We start from the raw sequence: 17297 nt of genomic DNA, 5'->3' as shown, positions 1-17297 counted from the left end.
GAAAAGGAGGAAAGGGAAGGTATAATTGGAAAATAACTTCACATGATGGGGTGCAAAAGACCTATTATAATTGAGGGAAAGAAGAGAGGGGAAGAAACATTGTCTGGAGCTGGATCTCAGCAGTTTTGACCTTTCTTTAGAGGTCTATTATTCCTAGGTTTTCTCTGATTGTATTAACCTCCCTAATTTTTTTCTCTTATTTCAAAATAATTAAAAATTAGAATAGGCAGGAAGAAAATAAAACTATTATTCTTTGTGGATGATATGATGATATACTTAGAGAATCCTAAAAAAAACATGCAAAAACCTACTGGAAACAATTCACAGCTTTAGCAAAGTTGCAGGATATAAAATAAATGCACAGAAATCATCAGCATTTCTATATATTATTTGCAAAAGCCATCAGCAAGAGATAAAAAGAGAAATTTCATTTAAAATTACTGTAGTCAAAATGAAATACTTGAGGATCTACTGGCCAAGACAAACCCAAGAAATATATGAACACAATTACAAAACATTTCCCCACATAAAGTCAAATTCAAAGAATTAAGAAAATAGCAGTTGCTCATGGATAGACAGAGCTAATATAATAAAAAATGACAATTCTGCTAAATTAATCTACTTGTTCAGTGACATATAAATCAAACTACCAAAAATTTTATAGAGCTAGAAAAATAATAACAAAATTCATTTGGAAGCACAAAAAGTTAAGAATATCAAAGGAAATAATGAAAAAAGAAAATACAAAGTTTGGGGACTTAGCAGTACCAAACCTAAAATTATATTATAAAGCAGCCATCATCAAAACCATTTAGTACTGACTATGAAATAGAATGGTAGATCAGTGGACTACATTAGATACACAAGGTACAAGATCCAAGGCCTATAATAGTTTATTATTTGATAAACCCCCAAATCCCAGCTTTACTATTAGACAAAAATTGCTAGAAAAACTGGCATGACCTTGGAATAGACCTATATTTTACACCCCATTTCAAAATAAAGTCAAAATGGACACATGATTTGAGAATAAGAGATGATACCATAAACAAATTAGAAGAGCAAGAGATAATTTACCTACCAGATCTTTGGACAACAGAAGAATTTATTACCAAAGAACTAGAGAACATTATGAAAGCAAAATGGACAACTTTGATTACATCATATAAACAAAACCAACAAAAACAAGATTAAAAGGGAAGTACAAAACTGGGAAAAAATCTTTACAACCAGTTTTTCTGATGAAGATCTCATTTCTAAAATATATAAAGAACAGGGTTAAATTTATAAGAATACAAGTCATTTCCAATTGATAAAAGGTCAAAGCATATGAGCAGACATTTTTTAGATAAGAAAATTAACATCATTTATACTTATATGAAAAAATGCTCTAAATCACTATTGATTAGAGAAATGCAAATTAAAACAACTCTGAGGTTCCACCTCACACCTCTCAGGTTGATTAAGATGACAGCAAAAGTTGGAGGGTAATATGGGAATAAATGTTGGAGGGTATATGGGAAAACTGGAGCACTAATTCATTGTTGGTAGAGTTGTGAAATGATGGCACCATTCTGGAGAGCAGTTTGGAACTATGCCTAAAGGAGTATAAAACTGTGCATACCCTTTGACCCAGTAGTATCATTATTGGGTGTGCATCCCAAGGAAATCATAAAGAAGGGACAAGGACCTACATGTGCAAAAATGTTTGTAGCAATTCCATTAGTAGTTGCAAAGAATTGGAAATTGTGTAGATGCCCATTGATTGGGGATGGCTGAATAAGTTAGGGGATATGAAGGTAATAGAATGTTATTGTTCTATAGAAATGATGAACAAGCTGATTTTAGAAAAGAAAAGATTGACATGAACTGAAGCTGAGCAAAATAGCAGAACCAGGAATACATTGTATACAATAACAGCAAGAATGTGTGATGATCAAGTATGAAAGACTAGGTTCTTCTCAATAGTTCAGTGATCTAATGCAATTCCAATAGATTTTGGACAGAAAATGTATCTCCTTCCAGAAAAAAAATAAAAATAAGGAAATTAAATGCAAATCAACACATCTTATGTTCACTTCTTTTTTCTGTTTTTTAAAATTATTTCTCCTGTAGTTTTCCCTTTTGCTCTGATTTTTCTTTACCAAAATGATTCATAAAACAATGTATATTTTTAAAAAATAACCTCATCTCTTCTAAAACTGAACTCATTATCTTTTACCCAAAACCCTTCCTTTTTTCTTAGTCATCCTATATAAATGTCTTCTCACATTGTCACCCTCCTTTGCCCATAACTAATTTGGGTAATTAGTGCCCAGTAGATATAATGCCAGGTATGGAGTCAGGAAGACTCATCTTCATGAATTCAATTCATTTGTCTTCTGACTCTTATTAATTGTGTGATCTTAAGCAAGACATTTAATCTTTTTGCATCAGTTCCTCACTAATTAAAAAAAAAACAAAACATTTTAGTATATTTCCTACAAACTCCCCACATGGTTCACAAAAAGTTTGATGCAACTGAAACAGGTGAACAACTTTGTTACTAAATCCTGATGATTCTGTTTTCAGAACAACCCTAATTCTCTTCTTTCCTCTGACACTGTATGCCAGCATGTTTTAGCCCTTCATTACCTTGTAGCTGGACTATGCTTGGGATTTTTTTTTACCGCAAGTCATACTCTACTCCTAGCCATCCTCCAGTTACCTAGTAAAGTGATGTTCCTGACGTGAAGATATGACCAATAAACTCCAATGGGTTCCTAATCTTTTAAAATGCTGTTTGGTTTTCAAAGTCCTTGATATTCATATATCTTTCTTCTTTGTTAGTCATCTTATACTTTACTCCTTTCCATGTATTATGTGATAAAATGACATAGGACTCCTTCCTATATTATCCACAAAACATCCTAGATTCAGAATCTGAGGATTGTTCTTGTCTGTTTATCATTCCTGGAATACTTTTTCAGTTTTGTCTTCAGCTTTTGACTTCTCTATTCTTTTAAGTCTCAATTAAAATCTTATTTCTTGTAAGAAGTCATTCCCAATCTCACTTAATACTGGTACTTCCCTCTGAGATTACTTCCATTTTATCCTTTATATAGTTTTATATTCATAATTGATTATATATGATCTCTCCAGTTTACTGTGGACTCCTTGAGGATAGTGATGTATTTTTGCTTTTTCAACTCTCCCCAGGCTTTTTAACAGAGTGCCTAGTATTACAGCAAGAACTTCAAAAATGCTTTTCAAATGCTTTTCAAAAACTTTACTTAAAGATTCAAGTATTTGACTGAGTGAATATTTGAATCTTTAAGTAAAGTATCATGATATTCTACTGCCTAAACAGAGGCTATTATTTTTCAAGTAACTGATAAATATTGTATAATAGGAATGTTCTGTGTTATGCTGACCCTATTGACAATCTCTCTCTCTCTTTCTCTCTCTCTCTCTCTCTCTCTCTCTCTCTCTCTCTCGTTCTAAACAATATGTAACAGTGCTTAAGGCTTTGACTTGGGCCATTATTAATGTCCTTTTTATTAGTAAAAAAATGATTACTGGAGGTTTTCATGAATTATATTAAGAAATTAAAGACTGAAAACATTTAAATTATATAATCTATTCTACAGGATCCTTCAGACATTTCTATTCAGAGAGTGGTTATTATCACATATTATCATATAAGTTCTTACATCCTCTCATAACAGCTATGCAACCGGCATTATTTCCCCCTAAAAGATCACCAACCTTCTCTAAGACTTAATTAGCTCCTTGACTTCCTTATTTCAGCTTTCTGATGATCTCATGTAGATGAAGTCCTTCTAACTTGCTGAATATTTGAAGAGCACCAGTATACTTTACCCTGCTAACAAGATGAATTTCCATGTGAGTAAGAAGGGAGGTAATATCAATAAATAAGTTTAACAACATGTGAGTTTCTCATTTTGCCTCCAGATTAACTGTAAACAATGTGATAACATTAAGTCTGTCCTCTTGACTCTTTTCAGCAATGAAGTGATTTAAGGCAATTCCAATAGAATTATGATGGAAAAAAAACAAAACATCTGCAACCAGAGAGAGAACTGGAGAAGACTGAAAATGGATCACACCATATTTTCATCTTTGTTGTTGTTGTTTGATTTTTTTACTTTCTCATTATTTCCCTTTTGAACTGATTCTTTTTTTGTACAGCATGATAAATGTGGAAATGTGTTGAGAAGAATTGCAATTATTTAACATATATTGGCTAACTTGCCATATAGGAGAGGGATAAGAAGGGAGGGAGAAAAATTTAGAGCACAAAGTTTTGCAAGGGTGAATATTTAAAACTATACTTGCAGGTATTGTGAAAAATAAAAAGCTATTATTATTTTTAAAAACATTAAGTTCATTCCTACCAGTGGGCATAGTTCATCTAAGCATATATCCAAAATTAATTTCCATGTTAGAAGCAGTAATTATCCAATCAATGTATATTAAAATGGAGTAGGTTTTACATTTTAACTAAAAAAAACATTAAATAAAATGTGAGAGAAAGGTGGATGTTTATCTGTTTGCCTGAAGAACATTTTTACATTTTCATAGTTTGGCAACTCAATTTGAATCAATAGATTTATGGGGTAGCCTCAAAAATTAATTTGATTTTAAAGAGTATTAATGGAAGCATAATGTCATGCTAGAGAGATCATTTTCTATTTTTTTATACTTCCCTTTTCAGAGCTCATCTAAAATTTCACACTTAGTTTTTGGTTGCTACATTATCTATAGAGATACACAATTCAACTCACCTTTGCCACACTAAATCCTCATGTATGAATCAAAATATCATTCCATGATGTCACTGCCCTTTTTAAAAAATGAAGGACAAACAACAACATGAGAGGGTGACTAGGAATGTGAAATTCTTCAAGATCGCTCCATTGAAGGAGTAATTTGGGGTATTAATTTTTTTAGCTTGAAGAAGAGGAGGCTGAGTTGGGCACAAGAGTTAATTTTCATCTTATATTTGAAGAGTTGTCACATGCAAGAAGAATGAGTCTTTTTTTACTTAACCCATTAAACAGGATTAGAGTAAATGGGTAAAACTTAGAACTAGGTAGTCTGGCATAGAGTGAGTTTGATGCAACATATATATTTCTAATAATTAGTACTCTCCCAAAATTAAATGGAATGCTTTGGAAGATAATGGATTCATCTTTACTGGAGACCTTCACATAAAAGATCAATAACCACTTACTTCTCATGTATTTTATAAGAAGATCCTGCTTTTATATGTCTTATGTCTTCTGAAATTCCTTCCAACATAGAGAATTTATGACCCTAGTTTACAGAGTTAAATTTAACAAAAAATGTCAAAAAGAACAAAGTTGGTTACTAAAAATGTAATAGACTGCTCTGCAGAGTAAGTATATATTGAATATTGAAGTTATCCAAGCAAAATTACTATTTGTATTATTTTAAGCCAACCACTTTCCTAGATATTTTTTCCTGATCTGTAAAAGAAAGGAGAATATTCTAGATGACCATTGAGGTTTTATAGATATCTATATATTAGAGTATATACTTATACTATATACTCTAGATTCTATGATTCTAATTCTAAGATGCTGAATTTATGTTTTCCATGCAACAATTTGAATAATAAAATAACATAGCCACATATTTTCACCTTCTCAACTTAACACTTTAAAACACACATACACATATTAATTTTATTTTTTAATATTTTAAACCAAACAGATAATTGCTTTTGAGATTTTTAAAAAAGATATCAGGATTCGACAACATCATGAACTTAGATATACTTTCCACTGGTATGTTTATTCCTAATGTTGCTGTATGATTTTTAACTTTGTGGGTCATGAAAGGGATTGTTATAAACTCATAAAAACAAACTATCAAGATATTTGTTATGACAAAGTATAGAAAACCTACATATATTTTGCCCTCTCAAAAGCTGAGCGTAACTGTGCCTATCAATGACTAAAGGGGAAATAAAAATTTACCAAAAACAACTTCATTCTAGAATTGATCATTTGATAACTGAACTAAGGGGAGTGCATAAACATACAAGAAAAATGAAAGATCTTAGGAATTTCTTTCCCCATATAAAAGAATTAGGAGGGAGGGAGGAAGAAGCAGAGGGGTAGAAAGAAATGGAGAAGAGAAAGGAGCCCGTATTTAATTTTTCAGAATGAAATCTGTTGTTTATACCATGGATTTAGTGATATTTTTTGAAATGGTTTCCTTCTCCCTAGTGGTGATCTTGGGGGTCAGGTCACATTGAATGAAACACTTTAAGATTATCATTTTCATGTCTTAATATCACAATCTATATTCAATGTTTCAAGAAAGCTTGAAACTAGAATACTTCAATATTGTAAGTAGAGTGGCAGCTTTCACTAGGGAATATATCTCTCAGTTTAATATTGAGGATTCACTAGCTATATAAGCACTGAGACACACTCACAAAAAAGATGTTGTCCTCATTCTAAATCCAAGAACAGCTCTGATTTTAAAAGGCTTGACTTATATCCTTGTAAATTCTGTGTCTTGAAAACAAAAACAAAAACTACATCTTTTGAAAACCACTATTGGTACTCATTTCATTCTCTCTCCCCCATGAATTTGGACCTTGATGTTCTCCATTTCAAATCCAATTCTAATCCCTTTGTTAAATGTGCCACCACTAGTTTTTGTTTCTCCAAGAGAATATGAATGAGGCCAGAATTTTCCCAAACATGTTTAAAAAAAAAAAAAAGCAAAAAACACCATCACTACCACTAAGAACAAAAACCTTTTAGGCATTTGGCCTGATACCTTTACAAGCAAAAAATCCACACTCCCAGTTCAATCTGTTCATGACAATGTCAATCATATTCTATACAGGGGAGATATTCTGGAAGTGCTGCTGCATTTCAATCATCTTAGAGCATTAACTTCAAATGAAGACAACAGGCAATTGAGAAATCTTCTAAAATGTCATAGATTGAAGCTTCAAAGACTGTTCTGTGGACCAAGAAAACTATGTTAGATGAGTTATTACATTGAAGATCCCCATTTTCAACTGTTTATATTTCCACATCCTCCTCAAGTTCAAGGATGTGTGTGTATACATCTAATACATGTACTATATGCATGTACATACATATATATATATATATATATATATATGCATTCACACATATAAATATGTGTGCATGTATATATGTATTCTTCCATTCTGGCATTTAATTAAGTCATTTAAATACAATTCAAAATGCATTTAGAATTTTTTTTTCCACAGGGTGAAATATAAATTTTTGTATTAGTTGAATAAAAATAGATAATAGCTGAGAAACATAATTTGGTCAAATCTAGATTTATCTGTTATCATGATATTACTTAGAATGCCTTAAAGATTCCCCAACCTCTTTACATTCAAGAGCAAGCAATTTTTTCACAGTCTTGCTTGCAAAATATATATCCATGGCATGAATTTATAGAGGGGCATTCAATCAACCTCAAAATTCTCACTATACAGAATTTTTATGAGAATAAAAACTTAGCATTCTAATTCTGTCCATAGTTTTGTTTTATGTTTCATCCTTACTCATGATCTTGGTGAAACAAACAAAAAAAAAAAAAACAAAAAAAAAAAAACAAATACTATTTATGTGCTGAATTTGAGAGATGCTACTGCTTTAGTAGTTTTTACAGACTCTGGACTTACTTTTCACATATAATCTTTTTAAATGTGTCCTTGAGTCTAAAACAATACATAAAATTACATGATGTTAAACTTGAAAGGATCCCAGTGACCAGTCAGTCATTAATTTATATTAAAAAGTAAAATAAAACAAACATGCAAAAACAAAATTCACTATATAAAGTCTAATAGTAGTCATCTGGTCTTATCTTAGTTCTTTGGTTGTTGTCCTTACTTCTCAAGGAGGGTCAAAATGACATCACTCCATTAGACAGACTCAAGTTACAGTATCTCTGACAGTAGTTGATCAAATCAATAGGAGCTCAGAATGCTTTGCAACAGATCTAACACATAGTCCCTTATAAACATTTGGAGTGGATTCTCTTATTTTACACTTTTGTATTTCTTCTGAGCAACTTCAATTCTGTTTTGCTTATAGAGGACAACACCCTCTTCTCTAATGAGGCACACATGCTGAATAGTCCTGTGCCAGTGTCTCCCATGTCATATAATATATTCTAAAGTTCTTATAAAACACCTTGAAAGTGTTCTAGTATCTGACAACCACATGGATGCTTGCCCTATGTGAGTTCTCCATGTCTTTTTTGAAAGCATACATTTAGCATTCAAAAAATGTGGCAACGGCAACTGCTCTCTGCAGTACAATTTGAATGCTTGGCAGTTTAGTTTTGAGAAATGACCTCACTGTCTGATATCTTATCCTGCCAAGTGATCTTCAGAATTTTCCTAAGATAATTCAGATTGAAGTGATTCAATTTTCTGGCAAGATACTAGAATACTGTTCAGTTTTCACAGGCATACAACAATGAGTTTAGCACAGTTTCTTGCCTTAATAACCTTTAGTGAAGGGTAACTTACCATGCACCCAAGGCAACTAATTTCATTTTATGATTGCTCAAATTATCAAGAAGTTTTTTTCATTACATAAGGGTACAATTTACCCTTTTTCTACTTCTATCTCTTGCATATAGTTTTGCCTTCTAGGGTTCAACAGAAAAATTCTAATCTCTCTTCTAATGACAATTTTTCAAATATTTGCAAAAATATATCATTGACTTCCCCCTTACTTGACATCCTTCTCTAAGTTTCCATTCCTTTTATTCCTTGGTTCTATTTTAATCTTACTAAATAAAAGGATAATAACTTCAAAAAAACTAGTTTAAAGAATAAAGAATAATGAGTCTCATGTATTTAAAGAATTATATGTTAATTCATAAAGATAATCGCTTTAACTTTTAATATCTTAACATTAACCATACTTTGTTTTACTATACATTTATTCTTTTGAAGAAAGTCTCTTGACAGTAAGATATCCAAATTTCTGAGACAAATTTGTTAAAGAATGAAGCACTCCTATAAGAGAATTCAATTAAGACAGTCAAAAGTAAAACAATTTAATTATGAAAAAAGAATAAAAGATAATAACTTCTATAATATATGCCCTCAACAGTTTTAACTTTCCTCCCTCTAAATGCATATCACTGATTAAGAAATTATATCTATTTAAAAATTTAACAATAGGAATCTCTTTCTTACTATGCTTCATGGCACAAATCTCTGAGGCATATAAAATAAGGAGGAAATCAAATCAATTCAGCATCCTAAAACTAAATGAACTAGAGAATCCACTTGTTTTATTCCAAATTCAAAGCTCAAAATAACTCAACTAGATAATAATGGTTTGTTATTTCTTTCCTATTTTTTCTATTTTTAACATTATTCTTTCCTATTCCCAAAAAATTTTCCAAAGAAGTTTCTTGGCAGTGCTTATTACAAAAACAAAAACAAAAACAAAAACAAAAACAAAAGGATGCTTGTAATGTAAACCAAACAATAGCGTAATTAAATATTTCCAACTACATTCTATCAGTACATTGAATTATAATGACTTTTACTGCTTTTCATCCCACACAATTCTAAAATGCCTTAAATTGATATACAAAATATCCTGAAAAATATTCACTCTTCACTGTCATCTATTCATATTTAGGCTGAAAATGGAAAATCAAATCGGATACAGAATCATGCCAAAGAAGTTTAATACATAAAGTGAAAAAGATAATCTACCCAATTAAAACTCAACATGTAGAATATTTTTCTCTCTTTGGAACAATACCACTTATATTTTTACTTTTTTAAAAAATTTGAATTATTTCATGGATGATGGATATATTCTAAGCTACCCTCTTTTTAAAAAATGCTTAAAATAATAAGAACTTTATGTTCCTGGACCAAAATAGACTAATAAAACTCAAAAGTACATCTTTGAAAAATACTATTTCTGCTTCTTCAAATCATATTATGCTTCTGCCTAGAATCTATGAGTTCTTTTACAATGTACTTAACACAAGTTATATTTGAACACAACTTTTTAAAAAATATATAAATCTTGGCTCTATCAGAAAATTTTATATAATCTTGAATATGTGATGGGACAAGGAAGACTATGTTATGCAAATTTTGGGTAATATAAACTCCAATTTCAGAGGACATTGAACTAAGTTTGAAAGAGATGATATTTCACTTAGCTTAATCTGGATGGGAAAAAATGCATTTTACTTAAAAAATAAAAAGCATTTCTATACTTTCTTCCCCATAGAGAGGAATAACTTTTGGTTTCATTGAGATAGGGAACTTCCAGGGACAGGGAAGTGACAAATTTACTGCATTCTACTTTCATCAAACTTAATCAAGAGTATTGTATTCAATTCTGTTTGAGGAAGAATATTGGTAAACCAAAAAATAAAAAATATATTGATAAACCTAGGATTATCCAGGGCATAAAACAAAGATTAGAAGGAGATTACATTGCCCTTTAAATATTTTAAAACAACCTTACAGAAAAGAAATTAGGTTGGTTCTGTTTGGCATGTGAAAGAAGAATTAGAAGCAAGAGTTGGAAGTCACAAAGTTGAAAAAAATGTCTAATTTTATTCTGTGCTTGGAAAGGAGAGGAATTTCGTTTCTAATAGCCAAGTAATATAAGCAGGACTAAATTTATCCCATGGTATGGAAAAGAGACTCATACAACTTGGATGATAGCCATGTATATCACAGTGGGAATTATTTCCCATTTATAGCTTAGATTGTTTTTAACTACAGAATTCCCTCTTAAATCTGAAGTTCTATGATTTTTTTTTGTTTTTTTATCTGGAAAATGAATAGCAATCCACTATTAAATGATAGTTACTTTATTTTTTTTATTTAATAGCCTTTTATTTACAGGTTATATGTATGGGTAACTTTACAGCATTGACAATTGCCAAACCTCTTCTTCCAATTTTTCTCCTCTTTCCCCCACTCTCTCCCCCAGATGGCAAGATGACCAGTAGATGTTAAATATATTAAAAAATAAATTAGATACACAATAAGTATACATGACCAAACCGTTATTTTGGTGTACAAAAAGAATCAGACTCTGAAATATTATACAATTAGCCTGTGAAGGAAATCAAAAATGCAGGTGGGCAAAAAATATGGGGATTGGGAATTCAATGTAATGGTTCTTACTCATCTCCCAGAGTTCTTTCACTGGGTGTAGCTTGTTCAGTTCATTACTGCTCCATTGGAAATGATTTGGTTGATCACGTTGCTGAGGATGGCCAAGTCATCATATAGTATTGTTGTTGAAGTATATAATGATCTCTTGGCCCTGCTCGTTTCACTCAGCATCAGTTCATGTAAGTCTCTCCACACCTTTCTGAAATCTTCCTGTTGGTCATTTCTTACAGAACAATAATATTCCAGAATATTCATATACGACAATTTATTCAGCTATTCTCCAACTGATGGGCATCCACTCAGTTTCCAGTTTCTAGCCACTACATAAAGGGCTGCCACAAACATTCGTGCACATACAGGTCCCTTTCCCTTCTTTATGATCTCTTTGGGATATAAGCCTATACTGCTGGATCAAAGAGTATGCACAGTTTGATAACTTTTTGAGAATGATAGTTACTTTAAGCAACACATTTGTTATGATCTCTTTCAGCATATCCCATTGTATTGAAATAATTTGCTGTTTTACTTAGCATATTGTTATGATGTTGTTGATTTTATAATTTTATAGTTTTATAACCTTCATATAAATTCCTGATATATCCATCACATTCCTAATTATAAGTGACTAATTTTATTCTTGATTAAATAAAGTCTTTATAACATAATTAGTAATGAAAAGAACATGTGCTATTGGTTTACATTTCAAAAAACATAATTCATGAGTGGGATTGGATTGATGCAAGCAAAATCATTAAAGAAGTAAAACCAAAGTCATTATGAACCTCATGACATTCAGGAATAGGTTTTTACAAACTGAACAATGTCTTTTACATATATCCATAATTCTACTTACTGTGAAAATATTTTCTTTTCTCCTGGGTGTTCCTCCTATTAAACAGACTCTATCTCCCCATTTTCTTTTAGGAATTAGTTGCACAGGGAAAGCATATGGCTTGTGCTGTTGTTGCAATTCTTATTCTATCTTAAAAAAACACTTATAGACTATGTTACAACTTTGTTTTTATTCTTTTTTTTGTTTTGCTTTGCTGGTTTTTTTTGAGGTAATAGGTATTAAGTGACTTGCCCAGGATCACATGGCTAAGGTCATACTTGAACTCAAAATCCTCTAACTCCAGGGTCAATCAATGCTCTATCCACTGTACCATTTAGCCTTAATCACTGATTGAATATTGCCTCAGTCAAACTGAAATCTGTTAATGAACTTAGCTTAAAAAGGCCTAGCTCACCTCCAGAACCCAGGGCCATCTTTATCTCTAGTGGTTTATTTTTCCTTCCATAGAAGTTTCTCAATAAATGCTGTAGACTCCTAGTCAAACTAGTATTTTTCAGCATTATTGGAATTTCAAATATTTTACATTTTCATGAATTTCATGAATTCTAATTTTATTTTGTTTTATTGTAATTTTAAAAAAATATTTGTTTTATTTTTAGATTAATTTAAGATTTTTATAGACAGAATAGGTTTTTTATCTGATTAAGAAAGACAAAGTAATTGACACTAAAAAAGAAATTGACCATTGTATATTGATGCTCAATATATTATATAATGTAGATTAAAATGTTCTTCAAAGTATTACAATTATATAAACTGCTGATGTCTAGATTAACACTAAAGGTAGTATTAAAACCGGTGGCCAAGAAGATATTAAAATGTGCTCTCTATTATCCTAGAGTTGTGACAATATTCATCAAGAGAATGATGCATTCCAAAAAAAAAAAAAAGCAAGCTCAGTAATGTCTTCATAGATGGGTGCCAAAGCTGAGCCTGCCAAGGACAAATTTACCCACAAAGGAGACAAATCACTGCAACTATTAACTTCTAAGTTAATAAATGCTGAAGAAAGTTCAGGGTTTAAAGACTCATCTGTTCATTTTCTTACTCCATTTTATTACAATAATAAAATAACTGTTTTCAGCTCTATTTATGAAGTGTCATAGTGTGAATGAGTTTCCAAAGAGAATTAAGATGAAAGAGTTAAAAATGTATATATTAGAATACATTTAAAAAACAATTAAATGTAATGGTTTAAAAATCACAGCACATAATTTAAGAACTGGCAAAATATTATTGACTAACTATTGTAAAACATAAAAGAAAGAAACATCCATAATAAATACCCTATATATTCTCATTCAATTTTGTGTCTGAAGACTCATACACATGGGGAAATTACCACCACAAGATAACTTTGAATAACTCTAACATACCATGAATGTTTCACTTCTATCACTCCCAGAAATATTCTAAATTTGTCTCTTTGGACATCTACCTCTTGTTACTGATACTACCTTATAGTATCAAATAAAACAAATTGAATTCCTCCCCTGCCTAGCACTGCTTTAAAATACATGAAGATAACACTCATATTTTCTCTTCTCCAGATTAAACTTTTTCAGTTCCTTTAGAACGTTTTCATAAGGCATGGATTCAAGTCATTTCAACATAGAGAGAACAAAAGGATTTTTCTATCTATATACTTTTAATGCACCCTAAAGCCACTTGTTTTTATTTTTGTATTTGGTTTTTTATTTTTTTTTTGCTTCCTTTCTACACAAATGGCTCAAATTGCCCTTGAAATTCACTAAAACTCCCAGATCTTATTCTAAGAACAACTTTCTAAGGACAACAAGACTCCTACATTCAGTAAGAAACTGATTTTAATATCTGTATCAGATAGATTTTTATGTTTCTCTATTGATATATTTTCCTATTAGATTCATCTTATAGCCCTAATCTGTCTACATTTGGATTCTAAATTTATTATCTGTCATGCCTGTTTGTGACACCTATAAAGGCAAACATCTTTTAATCTGTTAAATTTAATTTGAAAAATTAATTTAATTAAATTAATTAATTTAATTTAATTTTAAATTTAATCTGAACAATAACCCCAAAGCTTTTATTAAAGCTAGGTTGAAAGAGGTAATAAAGGCGTTGTATTTTATTCCTGATTATTCTTGTGGTGATTATTCTGGTGAAACCAAAGCCCATTTAAAGGACCTCCAGAAAGCTAACCAACACATTACATTTTGGTGTCCCAACTTGGAGTAAGCATCTACATCTGACTGACAAAATTGTGAGTTCAGTGGAGAAGTCCCCATGACTTGGAAATAGGGTGAGCACAAAATAGACAAGCAAGAAACTTTTGTAAGGGCTAAACTAGTGTTTCAGCTGAAATGGGATAAATGCTTAGAAAAGAGCCTTGTCCACCCCAAGGGAAGTGTGTAGAGTGCATAGTTAAGCTAATAAAAAACTAAGGTTTGATTGTAACTTGGAAGCAGATCAATGAATTCTTAGAAACATTACAGTACATGTCCCCTGGGTTTGCTAAGGAAGAAAAATTAGAGCCAGATACTAGTAGGAGCCTGGAGACTAGTAGGAGAGCAACTAATTGAATATCACAAAGATAATGGTCCTGATTCAATTGCTGAAGAAAGATTTTATGTAGATATAGATATAGATAGATATATAGATATATATCATAATACATTTGGCCTTAAGGAATTACATAAGTATTAGAATGAGGGAAAAGGGGAAAGAGCAGGAGGGGGATGATATTGACAAAATAGCTAAAAAGCATGAAGAATTAGACAAGAAAGGAGTTAAGCACAGTGCAGATGAAATCAGAGGGTAGTGTTTCACAACAGAAGCCATTAGGGTACTCCCCATCTCATGACCCTCCCTCCTCAATTTCCCTTGTGTGGATGGAGGGAGAAGAAGGAGTGGGAGGGGCAGTGATACAATCAGCACTACCCATGCAGCAGCTTTATCCACCCCCTATGAAACAATTAGAAAAGGCATTAATTAAAGCTAAGAATGAAGGACAGGATAAATCTGATTTAAAAATAAAAGCATACCCTGTGATTGAAGAATTCGATTCTTCAGGTCAAGAAAATAGAAGATACACTCCTTTTAATCTAGAAATTATCAAAGATCTGTAAAATGCTTGCACTTTTTATGATTCTACATCATCTTATGTTAAAATGTTATTAGAGAATTTGACTTTTGAAGTTTTAACCCCTAATGATTAGAAATCTATAGCAAGGACATGTTTAGAACCTGGACAAAACTTGTTGTGGTTTTTGGAGTACAGTGAACTTGGATAACACAAGACCAATGAAATAGGCAAATTGGAGTTAATATACCAATCACCTGTGATCATCTAGTAGGTATAGGTCATTAAACAGTCACTTTAGTGCAGATTAATTACCCTTTAATAGAATATGAGCAAATTTCTCCTGCTGCTATCAAAGCATGGGGCACCCTCCCAGGAAAACAAGATAAAGAGAAAGACTTCATGAAAATAGAGCAAGGTCCAAATGAACCCTTTGCTGATTTTGTGGCATGTCTGCAGACAGCTGACATATGAACTATTGGTGAAAATGCAGTAACAGTAATAATGACAAAACAACTTGCTAGAGAAAATGCTAATGAGGTTTGTAGAAGAATTATACTAGAATTTCACAAGGATACTCATTTAGAGGAGATCATAAGACGCTGTGCCACAATGGGCACAAATGCCTTTTATACCCAGGTTATGATGCAAAACAAGGGAAGACAGGGTCCTTTTTGGCAAGCAACTTCTAGATAAACTCATCAATAATTTCAATGTGGTAAAGTAGGGCATCTGAAGGCTCAATGTTGACATAGAGATAGAGTGAGAAAACAGGGTGGGAGAACAAGACCACAAACCCTATGTCCAAAATGCAACAGAGACTTCCATTGGGCATCAGAATGTAGATTGACTCAGGGAAATGAGAGGCTGGGCCCAGATACAAGGCCCTAGGCAAAAAAAAAAAAAAAAAAAAAATAGGTGAAAGAAAGAGATCACATGATCTATCAGCCAAGAAGATCAGATGGGAAAAAGGATTATAATCGGGGAGAATACAGGTTTTATAACGTGACAAAAGGGCAGTGTCTAGTGTGAGCTCCAATCACCAGGTGATATGGAGAGATCCAGAAAGTGGTGAATGGAAGGGACCAGATAGGTTAACTGCTTGGGGGATAGGGTTTGCTTGTATTTCTACAGATGGAAAAAGAATTAGATGGGTACCAACAAGCCATATTTGTCTTGTCTTTCAGAGAGAGAAAGAAAAAGAGAATACCCTCAAAACAAAGGAAAAGACCCAAGAAACATCAGATGGTTCCATCTCTGACAAGTGCCACTGAAAAAAAGATGGCAGTGAACATAAAAAATTGTCAATAAGACTCATGCAGGACTTCAAAACTTTCAGGAATCATTGGATTTCCTGACACATAATAAGATTGCTGCAAGACTTAAAAACCCTTAGGAATCATTGGATTCTCTGAGATATGTTAAGATTGTTTCAGGCCTTGAAAACCATCAGGAGTCATTGGATTCCTTAACACATAACGAAAATGTTGAAGGGCTTCAAAACCTGCAGGAATCATTGGATTCCCTGACACATGAAGTAATGGACAATAGATTGGTTTTGGACTATCTCTTGGCTGCTAAAGAAGGCATTTGTGTGATTGTTATTTAGATACCCTCCTTCTGGGACTTATGGACATGTATAATTCCTCATTTTGATTAATAATGTTTGTTATATCACAACTTGCATGTATAATTCATGTTTGTTATACCACATTGAACCTGCACCGACTGTGGGGTGAGCCATCACTACTAGCCTGTGTTATATTACTATGTGCTTGTGTAATACCTCCCATGCTGATGGATTTATGTATACCTGTTTCAAGTGAGACCCTTCAGAAACCTGCTAACAAAATCTGATTTGACTCACCATTTCCCTTTGGTCTTTTCATCTCCCTTCCTGAGATGTCAGAGAGGGTATGATCACCACCTTCTTAGTGTTTTTGTCCCCCTTTCTGAGAAGTCAGGGAGGGTGTGATCACCTCTTTGGGGTTTTCAAATCCCTGAGAATTCTCAGAGGGCTTGACCACCTATGTTCTTTTTTTTAAATAGCTTTTTATTTACAAGTTATATGCATGGTTAATTTTACAGCATTGACAATTGCCAAACCTCTTGTTCCAATTTTTTCCCCTCTTACTCCCCACCCCCTCCCCCAGATGGCAGGATGACCAGTA

This window comes from Sarcophilus harrisii, chromosome 1 (assembly GCF_902635505.1).
Source record: "Sarcophilus harrisii chromosome 1, mSarHar1.11, whole genome shotgun sequence".
Taxonomy (NCBI): domain Eukaryota; kingdom Metazoa; phylum Chordata; class Mammalia; order Dasyuromorphia; family Dasyuridae; genus Sarcophilus; species Sarcophilus harrisii.
The sequence above is the reverse complement of the archived record's forward strand: the minus strand, read 5'-3'. Positions refer to the sequence as shown.